Consider the following 18,256-nt stretch of genomic DNA (forward strand, 5'->3'; position numbering starts at 1 on the left):
CCTCAAGGATTTTGTGTTCTATCACTCTGCTATCTCAGAGCTACAATTAGGAGGAAAAGCCTTATTAAATCAGGCTGCACCTTCCAAGAACCTACTAAAGTACCATCTCTCTTAGATTGTTTTTGTCTGAAACAAAAACGTAGTGCATTAAGAATTACAGTCTTCAACATGGGCTAATACTAAGGATTTCTATCAATGACCCAAGTCATGAGCACTTTAAAATACTTTTCAATTAAAAATGATGGAAAGTGTGATGGAAAGGTGATTGGGCTAGAAAGCCAACTGTGGTAAATAGTGTAGACTGGGTCATTCAACACCTGTTTCTGTTCACTTTTAGTTTGTCTTGCTGTAATATCAAAATCGGGAAAGATGAAAACTACCTTTCCCAGTCTCTATTGCAAATAGTTTCCTCTGAGGTCAACTTTCTGTTAAGCAGATGAACCCATGCAAGAATTCTGAGGTATAAGAGAGCAGCAGAGGTGGAAGACATGAAGAGAAATGAAGTCTTCTGGCAAACATAGGGGAAAGGGTGTTAGGTAGTTCTGCATCAGTTGTAGTCGAGCTTAGAGTTTCCAAAACATTTTGTCTTGGGTTCTAAGCAGCACCCTTGGGGTTCTGCTAGTGCAGACTGGATATTTCTTCTGAATTTTTGGATCCTGGCTGTATAACATCTCAGCTTAATTCCCTGATGCACTGCTACTCATTTTTCTTCATATTTTGTGGATTTTAACTTGTTTGAAGGCCGTGAAATGAGTTTATCTGTGTTAGTTAGCTACCTTGTGAGGAAGTTCCAACTCTCTTACTGACTGCCCATAGAGCCATCGGTGGAAGGACTCCGAGGGCACAGTTCTCATCTCAGCCCATGTAAATGGCACCTCCAAAGAACTGAGATATGATGATACTACTCTCCATCTCTACCACTCCTCATTCCACAAAAAACAAATAAAGCCAGATCCAAGAATACACCAGGGACCAATTACAACACATGACCTGACAGAAAATGGTACACACTCCAAAAAAAAAAAAAAACAACAACAAAACCATTCTATTTCTAATTTAATTTATTCTGCAAAAGTTTTCCATTAAAACAATACCAAATCCTGGATATATAGTGGATTATCATAGTGACTATTTGTTAATTCCAATGGCAGCTGCTATTTCTTTTGGATGTTTTTCCCAGAGTAAATCAACACATACCAGGTATTTAGTAAGAAGCTCTTGACCTAGAAGAAATGTTTTTTTCACATTCCAATAAGCAGAAAACACTGGAATCTATTTTTCACTTGTCTAGATTATCGGTACACATTTATGTTCTTATCTCAGGACTACATCAATTCTATAGCTCCCTGCCATGCAAAATTCAATCATCAGAGATGTTGATCCTATCCTCCTCCTCCCCCGAACGAAAGATATTTTATTGGTCCACTGCATTGGTGACATCACAAAGATGGGACCTGATGCTAGAGTAATCATCGGTACCTTAGATGCCCTGGTAAGACATATGCATGACAAAGGATGAAGAGTGAATCCCGTAAAAATTCAGGAGGCCAATTTGTCTACGGTATGTTCAAATATCACCTCCCAAGTTAAAGACAATTTGCTACACTGGGAACACCTACCATTAAAAAAATTATTGTGCTTAATTGGCCCGTTAAATTTTAAAGAGAACACTTCCATATTTGAATGTATTGTTCTAACTCATTTATGAAGCAACCCTTTGGACTACAGGGCAAAATACCTTGCCCGTTAGCTTTTATGATTCAGTGAATTGAAAAGACCCTCAGTGTGTCTATAAGTTTATTGGGAGGCTGTGGCAAATTCATGTGGCAAATTCCAATAGGAAAATCACAGAGCATGCCCCTGAGTTTTGCAACAAAGCTCCACTCTCTTCAGCAAGTAGCTTTTCTTCTAAAAACCAGCTCTTGGCTTGCTATTGGATCCTGGTTGAAAATGAACTAATCCAGGCTGCTATAAATGAAATGGGTGTTTTGTGTTGCACCAGACTGAAGGCATCATCAGGAGTGAGCAGAAGCAGACATAACAGCAGTGGAGACACATACTTACAGGAAGGTAGTTGTACAAAGGGAGGTATCATTTTCAGGGCCTTTAGCTTGGGGACAAGTATTGTTGGCATAGCACATGAGGCAGCAGAGACACCAGCAGAGAAAACTTAATTTTTCTGACCTGGGAAATTAGAAAACTGATTCGGGAAAACTGTTGTTTAGAGTGGGAAAAACTTTGGAACAGAAAAATCCAAGAAGAGATTCCAAAATATGTCTACCCACATCTTTGAGTGACTTAGGAACCTGCCTTCATAGAATAGACTCAAAGCAGCTTAGCTAATGACAAACTACCTAAACTGAGAACAGAGCCACCATCTAATAAAGTTTTCAGTTCAAGTTCAAACAAGACAATTGCCTGCAAAATTAAAACAAGCATTGGAGAAAATGTTATAATGTCCAAAATTACCAAAGTAAAAAGAACCAGGAAAAGGAAACACATTCTCAAGAGAAAACAAAATCACCTGTGAATCACCCCAAGATGACTCAGATATTTAAACTAATAATTGATGATTTTCAAGTGGCTATGATAATTATCTTTAGCAGGTACAATAAATATGTTCTCAATAAGTGAAATTTTACAAAATCTCACCTTAGAAATAGAAATAATAACAATGAGCCAAATGGAAATTCTAAAACTGAAAAAATAAATTATCTGCAATAAGTAATTCTTCTCCTAAAAATCAATTCTTGGCTTGCTATTGGGTCCCAGTTAGGTCCTAGATGAATAAATGTAATAGCTGAATGGAGATGTCAGAGGAAAGAGTAAGTGAACTTGAAGACAGAGCAATGAATATGACCCAGCACAATGTGAAGAATGGTGCCATAGTTTGGATATCTGTCCCCTCGGAAACTTATGTTGAAACTTAATCTCCAATATGGCATATCTAAAGGTTGAGTTTTTAAGAGGTGACTGCATCATGTTGGCTCTGCCCTCATGAATGGATTAATCCACTCAGGGATTAACGAGTTATCACAGGAGTGACATTACTGGCTTCATAAGAAAAAAGAGACCTGACCAAGCTCACCCTCTCAACGTGTGATGCCCTGTACCACTGTGGGACTCTACAGAGCCTCACCAGCAAAAAGGCCCTCACCAGATGCAGCCCCTCAACCTTGGATTTCTCAGTCTCCATAACTGAAAAAAATAAATTCCTTTTCTTTTAAATTACACTGTTTTAGGTATTCTGTTATAAGCAACAGAAACAGACTAAGACAAACAGAAATAAAAGCTAAAATATGAAAAGCACGAATAGAGTACCAGGGACTGACTTGTTAAATAATACAAAACAATGCAACATAAATCTAATTAGAGTACCAGAAGAACAGAAAGGCAATGGGGGAAAAGTAATATATCTGAGGAAATACCGACTGAAAATGTCCCCATCTGATGAAAGACAGAAATTTAAAGACACAAGATGATCAACAAACACCTAACAGAATAAACATGAAGTCCATCATAATCAAAAATTTCCACATCAAAGGGATGAGCAAATCTTGAAAGCAGAAAGAGAAAAATAACACATTAAATAAAGAAAAACAATTCAGTTAGTGGGGTTGTCTCATCAAAAGTCAAAGTGGCCAGAAGAGAGGGAAACAACATCTTTCAAGTGGTCAAAGAAGAGGCTGAACAACTCAGAATTCTGTAACTGGTGAACCTATACTTAAAGAATTAATGGAAAATAGAAATATTTTCAGATAAAAGATAAACTAGGGAAATCATTATAAAAGTTTCTAAAGAAAGTCTTCAGACTGAAGAAAATGATAGCAGATGGAAACTTGGATTCTCAGAAAGGAATGAAGATCACTGGAAACTGTGAGTGAGTCACATTCCCTTACTCTTATTTGCCATTTAAAATAGAGGTGTAGCACAAACAACTATAGCATCAAGAATATGAGTATATATAGACATGTAGTGTTGTAAGGTTTCTATATCTTATAGGAAGTGGTAAAATATTAACTTAAAGTGGGCAGTAAAAGGCTTAAGTTATGTACCATAATCTCTAGGACAATCACTATAATAATGCAAAGAAATATAGCTAAAAGTCAATAAGAAAATTAAATTGAAATTATAAAAGTATTCAAATAATCCAAACAAGGGAAGGGATAAGTAGAAAACAAATAATAAAATGATATCTTCATATCTAACCATTGGAATAATTACATTAAATGTTTTTAGTTTTTTGGGTTTTTTTCTATAGAATAATTACATTAAATGTTAAAGAGCTGAATGATGCAACTAAATGAAGAAATTACTAGAATGTATGTTAAAAATCAAATAATATGTTGTCTACCAAAAATGTAGATTAGGTATAATTACAGATATACTGAAAGTAAATGGATAGAAAATGATATGCCATGCAAACATAAGCACGAGAAGGCTACAGGTCTCAATTAATAAAACATAATACAAATTTAAAGACAAAAAAATTACCAGAGGTAAAGACAGACAGTATGATAAAGTAGTCAAATTATCAGGAAGATGTGCAAGTTATGAATTTAACAAAGCTTCAAAGTACATGAATCAAAACTTGATCCAATTAAAGAAAAAAAAAGATAATTCCACACTCTAAATTATATATTTTAATACGAGAGTCTGTCAACTTTTTTCCCAAAGGACCAAAGAGTAAATATTTCAAGCTTTGGACATATTCTTTTTGAGTCTGTGTGTGTGTGTGACCTTTTAAGAATGCAAAAATCATTCTTAATTTGACAGCCTGTGGGCCAGCAATTTATAGATGAGTTCAACAAAAGAATCAGCGCAAAGACAGAGAATGTTTGAACAACACTATCAGTAACCTAGAGTAAACTGATATTTATAGAGCTACCCAGCCACCCAACAACAGAATACATATTCTTTACAAGTATGTAAGCTACATTTACTAGAATGGTCCATATGCTTAGTAATTTAAGGACTCAAATTTAAAAGTTTCAAGTCATGTTTTCTGACCAAAATAGGATTGAATTAGAAATCAACAAGAAAATATATAGGAAAATCTCAAATGTTTAGAAATTAAACACTTTGAAACAATTAATGAGTGAAACAAGAAATCACAAAGAATATCATTCAGTGATTAAATAAAATTGTCATGAAATGCAAAATGTTAAAATTTTTCAGGCGTAGACAAAATAATGCTTAGAGAGAAATTAAGGACCTCATAGGACATCTGGCTAAATGTCTTTTTTTTTTTAGATGCATGAATAAACTAACATCAAGAGATTTGCAGAGATTACTACAAGTGATTAACGGCAAAATCACTTCTTTTTCATTATGCCTTGATCAAGTAGCTCAGTGCATGTCACAAGGTAGTAGCTCAGTAACTGCATACTGAATGTGGATAGATGACTTCTAGGTATCTATGTAGAAGTAAAAGCAAATGGATTAAAGTGTTGTTACAAAATATTATTACAGTTTACATACTATTTTAACTTTTAAAGTGATGCCATTATTTTAGCTCATTTTATCAGAAGGAAACTACATCCTTAAAATGTTGTACACTTCAATAGCTGACTCTATAATTATTGTGACCAAGAGACAAAAGGGCTACAGTTTTTGTTTTTTTTAATAAATTCTAGCTAAAATGTTCATAGTTTCCCAAAGGATGGGAACAAAAATTCTGCTTACCTTACTGGCTTCAATGGATTTTATTCCATCTTCTGCCTATTGGAGTCACGTGACACACCTTGAGACTGTGACCTTTATATTGGTTCTAACCAGAAAAAGGAGAGAGAACATCCATCTCCACAATCCCTACAGAGCTCCTAGTACGATTCACTGGGGCTGCCCCAGAGGAGTTAACCCAGCCTTCAGGATTTCCTGACATGCAGAATAGTCTTTCTTTTTTGTTTTTTTTTCTTTTTTTGAGACAAAGTTTTAGTCTTGTTGCCCAGGCTGGAGTGCAATGGCGTGAGCTCAGCTCATTGCAATCTCCGCCTCCTGGGTCCTAACGATTCTTCTGCCTCAGCCACCTGAGTAGCTGAGATTACAGGCGCCCGCCACCACACCCAGCTAATTTTTGTGTTTTTAGTAGAGACAGGGTTTCACCATGTTGGTCAGGCTGGTCTTGAACTCCTGACCTCAGGTGATCCACCCGCCTCAGCCTTCCAAAATACTGGGATTATAGGCATGAGTCACTGCAACCAGCCCCAGGATAGTTTTTCATGTGTTGATGCTCACCTCACACACAGTTATGATTTACTAGACTGTAAACTTAGAAGAAACCAAAACTATAAAGAAATTTAAATCCATCTTCCTTTCTCCATCTCTACCAGACTACTTCACCCTAATCCTTTATCTTCTTTTTCCTGGGGCATTATAATTACTGTCTCCATTACTGCTGGAATGACCTTTCTAACGTGTGGAAGATAAGGCCCAATATTCTCCACATGGAGTCCACGGTTTCTTATGACCAGATGTCCGCATTTGCTTTCTCACCAGTTTCTAGATTGCATTTTGCTTCCCAAAATTCCAAGCTATCATGCCTACATAGATGTGTATGCGTCTGTGCCTTTGCTTATGCTCTTCTTTCTTTGTGAATTGTCCTTCTCAGTTGTATTTGCTAAACTCCTATGTATACTTCAAGATTCAGGTTAGGCATCACCTCTCCTAGCCTCCTCAGGCTGAGCTCAGTGTCCCCAAATCTCTGTTTCCATTGCCCCTATATATTTATCACATTTAAATGTTTTTTCTTTTTCTTGAGAGGGAGTCTCACTCTGTCGGCAGGCTAGAGTGCAGTGGCGCCATCTCTACTCACTGCAACTTCCGCTTCCCAGGTTCAAGTGATTCTCCTGCCTCAGCCTCCCGAGTAGCTGGGACTACAGGTGCCCACCACCATGCCCGGCTAATTTTTGTATTTTTAGTAGAGACGGGGTTTCACCATGTTGGCCAGGATGGTCTTGATCTCTTGACCTTTTGATCCACCCACCTCGGGCTCCCAAAGTACTGAGATTACAGGCATGAGCCACCACAGCCGGCTTAAATGTTTTTTTTTTTTTTCATTTTGTCTCTCTGCCCCAAAGAAATTCTATGTGCTATACTCATTAATCCCTAGCATAGGATCTCACATAGACATTAGATAAACGTTAAACTTACTAAAATCTCGCTAATTTTTAGATAAGGAGAATGGAATTTTTATGCATTGAACACCCCCAATTTTCTCTGGCAAATTAAAGGTGTTACTTAGTTTGTAACAACTCAGAAAACTTTAACTATGGTAGAGCTCCAATTGCACAATTGGTTGGCACCAGGTACTTACAAAACAGAAAGTTTCAATTCATGGAAACCTAGAGCACTGCATTACAATGATCACTGGTGCTGTTAATTGTAACTCTCTGGAATAGAAACACGTAACATTAGCCAATAACCATGGTCTCTTATGATGAGCTGCCCACTTCGTATACAGATGGCCCTCGTTGTTTTCAACGTTGTTTTCAAGCCTCCATGTACATGTTATGAGACTTACCTTATTCAGAATCCAGAAGGCCACAAATGTCTGGGAATGTTCATGACTGAGTGAATAAAACTGTTTTAATGAATAATTTTTAAAATTCTTCTGGTTGGTACAAATAGGAAACACTGTTTAGTTACAATCACCAAATTAAGGTGGACAAATCTATGGAGGAAAAAATGTGCATTGTTGACATCTCTGAGCTGAGAAACATTTTTCAGTCACACTGTATGGCCCATCTGGGAATTACTGAGCTCCAGATATAGATGATGATTAAGATATCTAGAATCTCCTCGACAGGGCTTGCTTAAGCCTGAGCGCTTTCCCCAGGGCTGCTGCATATTGTACTTGCACATCTCAGATTTGGTCAAAACCAGGCCTCTATCATAACGGCGGCCAAGAACTGTTGGCTCTTCTGATCCCTGAATACTGGTTGTCTACACGTGTGGGAGATATTCTCCTCTTTTTAGCATCCTTTCTTCTGTAATCACACTTCAAGGGCTTTACTCAAATTTAACACATGGCAAAGATGTGAATGCTTCAGATGCTGAATGAATTAAAAATATAAGTGATTCTTTAACTAGATTGTAGGTAACCCCCTAAAAGGCCAAAGATGGGGGAAATGAAATAATTCAACAATGAGACTCTCTAGCACACAGTTGAATCCCCTGTGCAGAGTATACTTTTTTAATGCAATCTCTAGCATAACTTCTCAGGTATTAACTCTGGAAATATTTGTTTGTTCAGTTTCTCATCATGAACAGGAAGGCAGGGATTTGCAGAGCTTTTGTTTATGCTTTATTTTCTTCATGAGTAACTAATTAGTAGCTTCAGAGATTACCAGAAAGATTTTAGAAAAATGACACAATGGTATTTGTTAGTATTTATTGCTTTAAGTTTCGATCATTTAAAGCAGAAAAATAGGGAACTGGGCGATTGGCCCAGCCATCTATAACATTCACAAGAAGAAGTTGACTGACAAGAGAACAAGGCACATACTGTTTTTTTCCTGGCAAATATGAACAACAAGCGTAGACACTCGAAAAACATTCGATGCAGATCTCAAAAAAGGAAGGAAATCCAGAGGAGAAGATGGAGGTAGCAGAAGAGTTTATGCATGTGCTATCCATTATTGGGCTGATCCTCAGCCAAATCCCCAACAGAGATTCAAAATCAAACTTCCGATTAATTTTGGCCTGATTTTTTTGGCCTTTTCGAGTAAAAGAGTTCTCAGAGGATCCCCTTCTCTTGGTCCTTTGAGAATAAAATGACCTTTCCAACAACCAAATGGCTTTCTTCTAATCCAAACATTAGAATAATTTATAGAAAAAGGATAATGTTGAGGCTGTTATTAGACTAACATTTTCTCTACTTGTTTGGTAGCCATATAAAAGGTTCATACTCCAGAAACATCACCTCAAGCATTCTTTGCCATAAACAGAAAGCAAAGCAGAAATATTAAAAAGAAAATTAATGTAGCGCTTTCAAAGAATTAAGATGCAATTTGGTAGCAGAGTAATTTTCTAATTATCATCAGTTGTCTTTTCTGCACCATGCCCTTGACATAGTCAATGGACTATCCTATAGAAGTAACAAAAGGCTAAATTGCCAAATACCATCACACACACTGTACTTGAGTCTGATCTCTGGGCCTGAGAGGAGACATGTTATTGTCAGCAATTACCCAGAGGGTAAAATAATTTCTCTCAGACCTTCTCCTGTTCTATAAGACAGCCAGGCTTAAGACTTGAATTGTGCTACCTACAGAGGGAAGCCCAAACCTCAAGGTAAGAGCTTTGCATATCCAGTTAACAAGCCCTGTAGTCAGAAGTAGTAAGAAGTTGGAGGATACTAGTTTCCTGTGGCAGATAACAGATTACCACAAACTGAGTGGCTTAAAACAACAAAGTAATTGTCTCACAGGTCTGGAGACCCAAACTCCAAAAGCAAGGTGTCACCAGAGCCATGGTCCCTCCTGAGGTCCTAGGGGAAAACCCACTTTTTTCCTCTCGTTCCTGGTGGCCACATCACTACAATCTCTGCCTCCATGGTCACATACCCTCTTCCTCTTCTGTGTGTGTGGGGGTCTCCCTCTGTCCCTCTCTTATAAAGACACTTGTGATTGGATGTAGGGCCCACCTGGAGAATTAAGGATACTCTTCCCATGTTCAGATCTTTAACTTGCCTGTAATCCCAGCACTTTGGGAGGCCGAGGTGGGTGGATCACGAAGTCAGGAGTTCAAGACCAGCCTGGCCAAGATGATAAAACCCCGTCTCTACTAATAATACAAAAATTAGCCGCATGGTGGTGAGTGCCTGTAATCCCAGCTACTTGGGAAGCTGAGGCAGAGAACTGCTTGAACCCGGGAGGTGGAGGTTGCAGTGAGCAGAGATCGTGCCACTGCACTCCAGCCTGGGTGACAGAGCAAGATTCTGTCTCAAAAAAAAAAAAAGGATCTTTTAACTTTTCTCCTTATAAGGTCACATTTATAGGTTCCAGGGATTAGGACCTCTTATCTTGGGTGGCCATTATTCAGCCTACTACAGAGGGTAAGAGAGTCTCTTTTATTTAGTTCAATCTTCTCTTTTTACACCCGATGCTGTAGTCTGCTCAGGCTGCCATATGAAAATACCATAGACTGAGTGATTATTGTCTCAGAGTTCTGGAGGCTGGGACTGAAATCATGGTGCTAGCAAGGTAAGGTTCTGGAGAGGACTTCTCCCTGGCTGGAAGACGGCATCTTTGCTGTCTCGCTATACACATGATCTCTTCTTTGTGCACTCGGGGAGAGAGAAAGAAGGAGCTCTCTGGTGTCTCTGCTTATAAGGGTACTAATCCTATCAGGAGACCCCACCCTCGTGAACTCGTCTAATCTTTATCACCTCCCAAAGGCCCCACCTTCAAACACCATTATATTAGGGGTTAGAGCTTCAACACATGGATTTGGGAGGGACACAAACATTTTTTCCATAACACCTAGCAATGTGCTCAAACTTAATCTAAAAGTAGCTACAACCCTCAAGAAGGAAAATAACCCAGGCCTCCAGAATCATCCTAGTGTCTGTGGGTACCAGTTCCACCAACCATGCGGCTAGCTTATCGAAGAGCAGCAATTCGACTCATGAAGAGCAGATGTGTTCCTCTTTCCATGAAGAGGGTGCTACAGGCTTGCAGACACTGGGGTAAGAATATAATACACACTCTACAGAGACAAGAAGTTTGTGCCACTAAGTTTTTGGCCCCAAACCTCTCAGTATCTCATTCTCTTTCAGCTAATGACACAACTGTAATTTTAAAAAGTATAAATATCTTTAAAGTGACCTCATTTTGTAACATTCAGGTCATAATAATTCTTGAGACCCAGAAGTTTCATAACTTTCCTAAGAATTCCAGACCATATGTTATATATTTCTCTCTGCAGTTTTACATTCTGGATATACATCTGGCCCTAATCTGAAATCATCATGTAATCATTCTTCGGAGCAATAAATTCTATGACAAACTAAAGAATGCAAAACCATAATCTAACATTAAAGCACATAGTTTTCATTTCTGAATAATTTAGCCACTTATGCTCAGAAATCAGTCATGCAACCACTATATCCAGCTCCATGTTTTCTGAACAAAGAGATTCAGAAATACCAGTCCTTCTTATACTTTTCTATGGTTTATGAAAAGGAAATGGGAAATGTTTACATTGGGCAGCTTCTGTGATCACTAAACAGCAACATCATAAATAAAAGTGTCAGAGAAAGACAGAGACAGAGAGGTGAATATGTTGGAAAGGCTTGGGATAAATCAGAAAGACGATCTCTGGGGCTGGATGGCTCTGCAGCTGAACCTTTATACTCTTTGCAAATTTGTTTTTTACTATTAAAGGAGAAATTTCCCCCAAATAAATTGCCCAATTCCTTTTGTGATCACTTATGCCATCTTTTGTTAAGAAAATGAAAGCTATATGCATAATTTAAAAATAAGTAATAAACGAGAGTAAAATCTCTAGTGCTCTTTGTTTTCTTTAAAATAGACCACATCTTGCATGACATAAACACACTATCAACCAACCTCTTTACTTTTATGTACATGAGGTCTTTTCTTTGTTCCTAAATTGATTGTTTATTGCTAAAAGTGACAAAGATGGAATTTGAGGATGTGCTTTTCCTTTCTATAAAAAGCATAGATTATGATGAGTGGAAAGAAAATAATTTGTAAATCTGACATCCATAATACTGCAAATTTTAGACAAATATCTGAAATATTCAAATACGCAGAAACAGTTGTTGTTGTTGCTGTTTTAAGAAGAACCCCATGAGAACTGCTGCTAGGCTTTCTGTATCTTGACCTTAAGTGTTCTTTCAAGGGCTTTGTTGGGGAGATATTCTGATATGTCACATTTAGAAGTAAGCCTACATAGAATTGACTTGATGAATCATTGAGGGTAGCTCTCAACCTGAGAATGGGTTACACTCCCATCACCCTTTCCAACCTGACTGTTTGCAATTAACGTCTCTTTCCCCAGGTAACTACACATGGTGATTTAGACTACCTGGCCAGCCCATAGAAACCCATTTTACCCAAACTGCCGCTGAGATGGTCCTGACCAAAAGCAATGGCTCCTGTAGCTGTGGCTTCAGTAATGTGGGTGCAGCCAGAAAAGCCCACTTTTGCTGTCCAATGACTCATAAATCAAGGATTCATGTACCAGAGACCTGCATGTCCAAGCTGTCTCTTTGTTGACATGCATATTCTTTAATTGCTGAAAACCCTAAAGTTTTCGTAAACACCAGGTTCTCTCAGAACAAGAAGTGTAAAAAAAAAATGTCTCAATAAGAACTAGTATTTTTCTATTATTAGAAATTTTAAAAAAAGAAAAATTGGTTTCAATTCATCGTATTCTTAATCACATTATTTAAAAATGAAAGAGCTGTGTTCTGAAAATGATAACCATTAAATAAGTTTGTCAGCTAAATTGTATCTGAACAATAATTGGTCTTTCTAGACCACAGTAACTCAGAGATCTGTGCATAAACAAAGCTTCCTAAAGTGACAGGAGTATTTGCTGATACCCAACTACCCAGGATGGAAATGTTCTAAAGGCAAATGGGTGCCATGGAAATAGCTACAAATTGGCACGGGACCTCTCTTGTCAGCCTGCCTGTGCTGTGGTTTTATGATTACTATTGCCTGTATCATCAATTTGTATTTACTATGTTCCCCTCTTAAGTGAAAACACAGTTTACTGCATAAACCACAAAAGCCTCTTGTTATTCTTCTCAGTTGGGCATTAATAATGCATCCTGATGTCCTGCTCATAAATGCAAGTGCATTTACAAACTGCACATTAACCACTGAGGCCCCCCCAGAGCCCGAGGCCCTCTCACAGGCATCGGGGGAAGAGAGAGGGAGCACCCCCCAGGCCTCAGCCCAGCGCCTGCTGCAAGGCCTGCCGACGGCCAAGCCCTTCCTGGTTCCTCCATCTGCCTGTGGAGACTTTTAAACTTTGGATCTAATCAGTTTTCCTTTCTCAAGCAAGGGGTAATTATTTTAATAATTATTTTCAGAATTTGATTGATTGTATTTCAGCCATGGAAAGCCAAGGCCAAGTAAAACACCCCAGGCACATAAAACTTCTTCCTTGGAGCATTCTTTTCACTATTTCAAGACAATCCTAATAATTTTCCATGCCCTTTCCCCACAATAACTGATTCGAAATAATATTCTTATGCCAGGCTCAACTTAGGTGATTTGAGGCAAAGTGAAGCAGCACCCTCCAGGAGACCCACCCATCGCCCTGTGAGTGCAGTGGATCTGCAAGGCCCAAGCGGGACGCTAAGCCACCCAGCACCTCCTGGTGGCATTCCTGCCTGTGTCCACCCTGCCACGCTGTGGCCCTTTATTCATGAGTATTTTCTTTCCTTCCTTTCTCCCTCCCTCCTTTCCCCTCCACCCTCCTGTGGCCCTTTATTAATGAGTATTACCCTTCCTTCCTGCCTGCCTTCCTCCCTTCCTTCCTCCCTTCCCTTCCCCTTCCTTCCTTTCCTGCTTTCCTTCTCTCTCTCTGTCTCCCTCCCTCTCTCTCATCCTCCCTCCTTCCTTCCCTCCTGTGTCCTGTTGGAATCAAGGGCTTTGGTGTCACGTAGGCTTGGGTGTGAGGCCAGCTCTTTCATTTACAAGTTACGTGACTGACCCCCCAGCAAGTTTATCCAGACTTCCAGCAAGCTCCATCAGTGGGCCTGAAGAAATACCTCCTTTGCAAAATTTCAGTGAAAATTAAATAAAATTGCATGTGTGAAAGTACCTAGCACAGCCTGGCACATACACACAATCCTTTCCTCCAGCTCCTGCTCACCTCTCTCTCTTCCTGGGTCTAGTTCCCCTCTATTCGACTACGCCATCTGACTTGATCTGAGAAGTTTGATGCCAGGTCTCATTAACATCTAACCATGCAGTGAATTACTATAATTTTATGTTGTTTCACCACCTATTTCTAGGCCTGCCGTAAGTTGTTTGAAATCCAGTCATATCCAGTTATTATATCTTCAGCTTCTTTAAAACTTCCCCTTCCCATGCAATGCAGACAGCTGGTTCCTCATCTCACCAACCCCAGCATCTCTCACAGCAGCTGACCACGATGAAACCTGACCAAGCCCAGAGTCAGGTAAGAAAGGTCCCCATCATGTGTGTTTTGCTTAAGCCAGCCAACCGCCACTCCCCAAGGGAAGGCCTGAGGAATAACGCCCACCAGCCTCACTAAAGGCCCAGTCCTACAGGTCCTCTCTCTCTGGGACTTCCCTCCTGCTGGTTGGGCTGCCTGCTGTCTGCAGACTTCCTGGCGGCCTGGTGGGCAGCCCACTTGCCGCTGGGGTCTCCAGGTAATGACCCGCTTCTATTTACTAGGTGCTGTGCCATGCTGCCTTCTCTGTGTCTGGCCTGACCCACACACTGGCCTAACGCTGGGAGCCCTCCAGGCCAACTAGAGGAAATTACAGCAGCAACTCTGGTTCTTATGAAGATTGCCTTCTCCACATTAATCCGTAATAACAATAATTATGGCGGGGAGGAGGAGCCACTGGAAGGGTCTGGTGGGGAGGAGGAAGTGGGTTCCCAATCGGATTCCATGGGTTCTCCCACCGTGGGTCACAGCACCTCCAGTGGCAGGAGGAGGCTGATGCCCAAGACAGTCAAAGCCTCCCACAATTAAATATCCTACACTATTTTCTGGTTGTTAAAAAAAAAATACATGGCTTCTTAGATTATTTCAGATACGTATATTAAGAATTGTGTATAAATTCGACCAATAAAACCTCAACCAACAAAACCTCAATTATGATAATAGTAAATCACACTCATATCCCTACCATTCACTTCAAAGACTGCCATGCCTTCATCAATGCCCAGACTAGATTTATTCACTTTAACCCACCTATTCCTTTAAAAATCCAGGTGAATAAGAAATCCATGTGGTCTCTCACATTCACTCAAAAGTATTCATCAAGTAAAATTCAAGAAATAATCCAGTTACCTATGAATTTTCACCAAGTTTCTTGGTACCTGAATAGTTAAACTCCATACTGGCAATGGCATTAGATTTTTAGTAGAATTATCTAGATGCACTCATCATATGGAAATGCTTTTTATGACCATTAAGTTTACATAAGCTAAATGGGATGTGCTCTTAATAGCAAAAGAAGAACCTTCTCTTTCACTGGTCTTGCTCAGCCATCAATAAGCACGTTTCCCCTACTAACTAATTTATAGAATCTTAACAATGGGGAGAAACCTGGAGACCATTTATCCATGTAGCAACTCAAAGCAGAAATTCACCTTCCCAGCCTATCCCCCCAGTATGCTAATCACTAAGAAGGAATATGATATTTAGTTGTCTTGTTTTCTTGTGTTTCTCTAAATAATAAAATGCCCAAGTGTAGAGAAGTCTAAGACGATCTCAATAAATTATGCATGGATATGAAAGTGGTAACTAAGTTTCATCATGAACAAGTTTTAGAAGGAATATTACCTGAAAGAGTTATATAAGAAATATTTACTTGGCTTCTATTTTAAATAGAGTATATTTTAAGCAACATAGGAGCAATGATGCTAATACTACATGGTTTGTTCCTCAAGGAGTTTATAATCTAGTAGAGACTATTTACAGAAGATGTTTACAAAAAAAATATTGCAAGCTAAAATGTAAATGCCATCAGAAAAATAAAATATAAGTGATCTGGGTGTTCAGAGCAGAGAAAATATACTTCCTACTGAATAAATGGGTTTAAATTGTTAATAAAATTTTTAAAGTATTAGAGTTATGTTTCTTCATTAAATACTTCCCAAAACACATGAATCACTGGATTCTATTACAGACCTCACACACAGTAAGTGCAGAATAAGTCTTTGTTCCATGAACCAATGGGAAAAATTAGAAATAACAGACATTATTCTAAAGGTGAATTTTTATCTGAAATATAGTATGATCCTTTATCCTGAAAAGGACAACCTCAACAACCATGGAGATGGCCACATTTTCCTATGGGGATAGATTAAAAATGATCAAGATCCTTTAGAGCTGATCCTGTAATGTTCTTACCCTTCTCAAGCACAACTTCAATTCATATAGAAGAATAAACATCTAGAGTTCATCTCCTTGAGCCTTTTTAAATATTGAAGAAGAGTATATAGAAAGAGTGAACATAGATAAATCATCATACTGGGTTAAGGAACGTTGTTTTCACTTTTAGTATTGCTTGCTGTAACTACACAGAGAGTGATACAGGCCGAAGACTTTCACAGCATCAGGCAGTGGTCTGCGGGTATAATGAGCTTCCTCTATGTGGCTGCTCAGCCTCACTCCAGATTGTCACTGTTACTTGATTTGCATAATGTCTTTTTGGTCCTCACAGGAGTAGACCTTGAGACAAGGATTTGAGCTCAGGTAGTTTATTGGGGATGTGAAGGAAACATCACAGTGGGAGCAGGGCCATGAGACAAGGGAGTGGAGACAGCCAGTGCATGCAGCCTCATCAGACCAGTAGGCGCTGAGGCCCCAGAAAGTTCCAGGAGCCACGGCAGAGCATGTGCCCAGAGGCCTCGCCTTGCATCCAAGCGATGAAATACTGAAGGGATTTATCCTCCATCTCTCTCATTGGCTGAGAACGACTCCCAGGGGATATTAATTCCCTCCCCCACACATCAAAGTAACCCCATTGCTGCTCTGTTGCATGGGCCAACACCGTGGGTTTTGGTGGCCAGAAAACAAGCCCATAGATAAAGGAATGCAGGAGTTGACAGTAAGTCAGGCCAGGGCATAGCAACAGTAAGCAAGGAGACACGTGTGGGCACCACAACACCTGTTCCACTTTGAATGTGTGACTTGGCCACGACAAGCATTTTAAAAGCCATCATGCTTGAGGTCTGAGAGGGCACAGAGAAGCCTCCTCCAAAGCCCCACCATGGAGCCTACTGTCTTTTGTTGCACAGCATTGGTAATAAGCTAACCGGTCCACTCTACTCTTTTCCTACTCTTGTCACTCTAGAAAAAAAAGAACACACACCCCCCAATCCTAGAGTCAAGCCTGAAGGAATGCAGCCTCACTGGAATCACAGAAGTGAGCTCTGATGTGCCATGATTCTCCTATAGCAATTTCCCCAGACCAACTGCAGAGAGAAAGGAAACTGGGTGCTCCGGCCACACTGCCAACAGGATGCAGGCAACCAATGACATCTTCCTCATTTGGCGTCAGCAATTTAATAAAAATTATCAAAAGTTTATGCCAACAAAGCTGAAAACATTACTGGTAGTTCTAAAATACATTAATATATCTGAAGCCTATGATGGCTTTCTGTTGACTATCCAGAGACTTAAAGAGGAATCTTTCCCTTGAATATCAAGCAGCCGTCCTCAGCTCCTCCCGAGCATCCTGCACACAGCCTGCCTTCCAAAGCATCACTTCCAGGACCATGCCTCTGTCAAACTAGCAACTACATTCCTAAAGTCAGTGGAGAATGACCCCTCTAGTCACTTTTTTAATAATTGTACTCTGCTGCACTCATGCCCAAGCAATGGAACTTGACTCACTAAATCTAAAGAAGAAATCGTTTCCATCTAGATTTGGGAGTTCTGAAAAACACTTCATTTTCAGGGTTATCACTTTTTGAACTTCTGAAAGAAAACACATTCTCTAGTCTACCTACATTTCCATCAGGACTGCCTCTGTGACTGTCAGTGTCTAGGGTTTGAGGACACTATGTGGCCAACAGACACACACACAGTTGGAATCTCTTAAAAATACTATAAACAGACAAAATCAGTTTCTTCTTATGTAGGTTTAGGCATGCTTTCTAATGTATATATTTTGATTGTTTCTTCTTCAGTTCATCTACCACATACTTACTGTTCTACCTCCTTTAAGTGCTCATCGCTGTGATAAATGTGAGGTATACAACAGTGAGCAAAACAGTCTCTAGCGCTGCATAACTCATTGCAGTGTCAGAATTGCCGTGACAAAAATCAAATACAGAATTGAACAGAATGCCGCCATCTGCATGTTTGATTTTGTCACTCCATGCCCTTCAGTGGCTACATAACATACTGTCCTGTGATGAAGACCAAGTCCTTTACATGGCCTGGGAACCCCTGCTGGTCTTTCTTCACAGTAGCTACTAAGAACTTTTTTTTCAAAAAGCACAATTAAAAATCAATTTTAGGGCCAGGCACAGTGGCTCATGCCTGTAATTCCAGCACTTTGGGA

General features: G+C 39.5%; 1 long non-coding RNA gene across 1 annotated transcript; it reads left to right on the forward strand.

Moving 5' to 3' along the window:
* Positions 1-1,462: 1,462 nt before the first annotated feature.
* LOC129018825 (uncharacterized) lies at positions 1,463-17,286 on the forward strand. Its single transcript, XR_008495432.2, has 4 exons — positions 1,463-3,876; positions 14,000-14,166; positions 14,406-14,542; positions 17,042-17,286. It is a non-coding gene; the product is annotated as an uncharacterized LOC129018825 (long non-coding RNA).
* Positions 17,287-18,256: the final 970 nt, after the last annotated feature.

The sequence above is a fragment of the Pongo pygmaeus genome, chromosome 17 (genome assembly GCF_028885625.2).
Source record: "Pongo pygmaeus isolate AG05252 chromosome 17, NHGRI_mPonPyg2-v2.0_pri, whole genome shotgun sequence".
Taxonomy (NCBI): domain Eukaryota; kingdom Metazoa; phylum Chordata; class Mammalia; order Primates; family Hominidae; genus Pongo; species Pongo pygmaeus.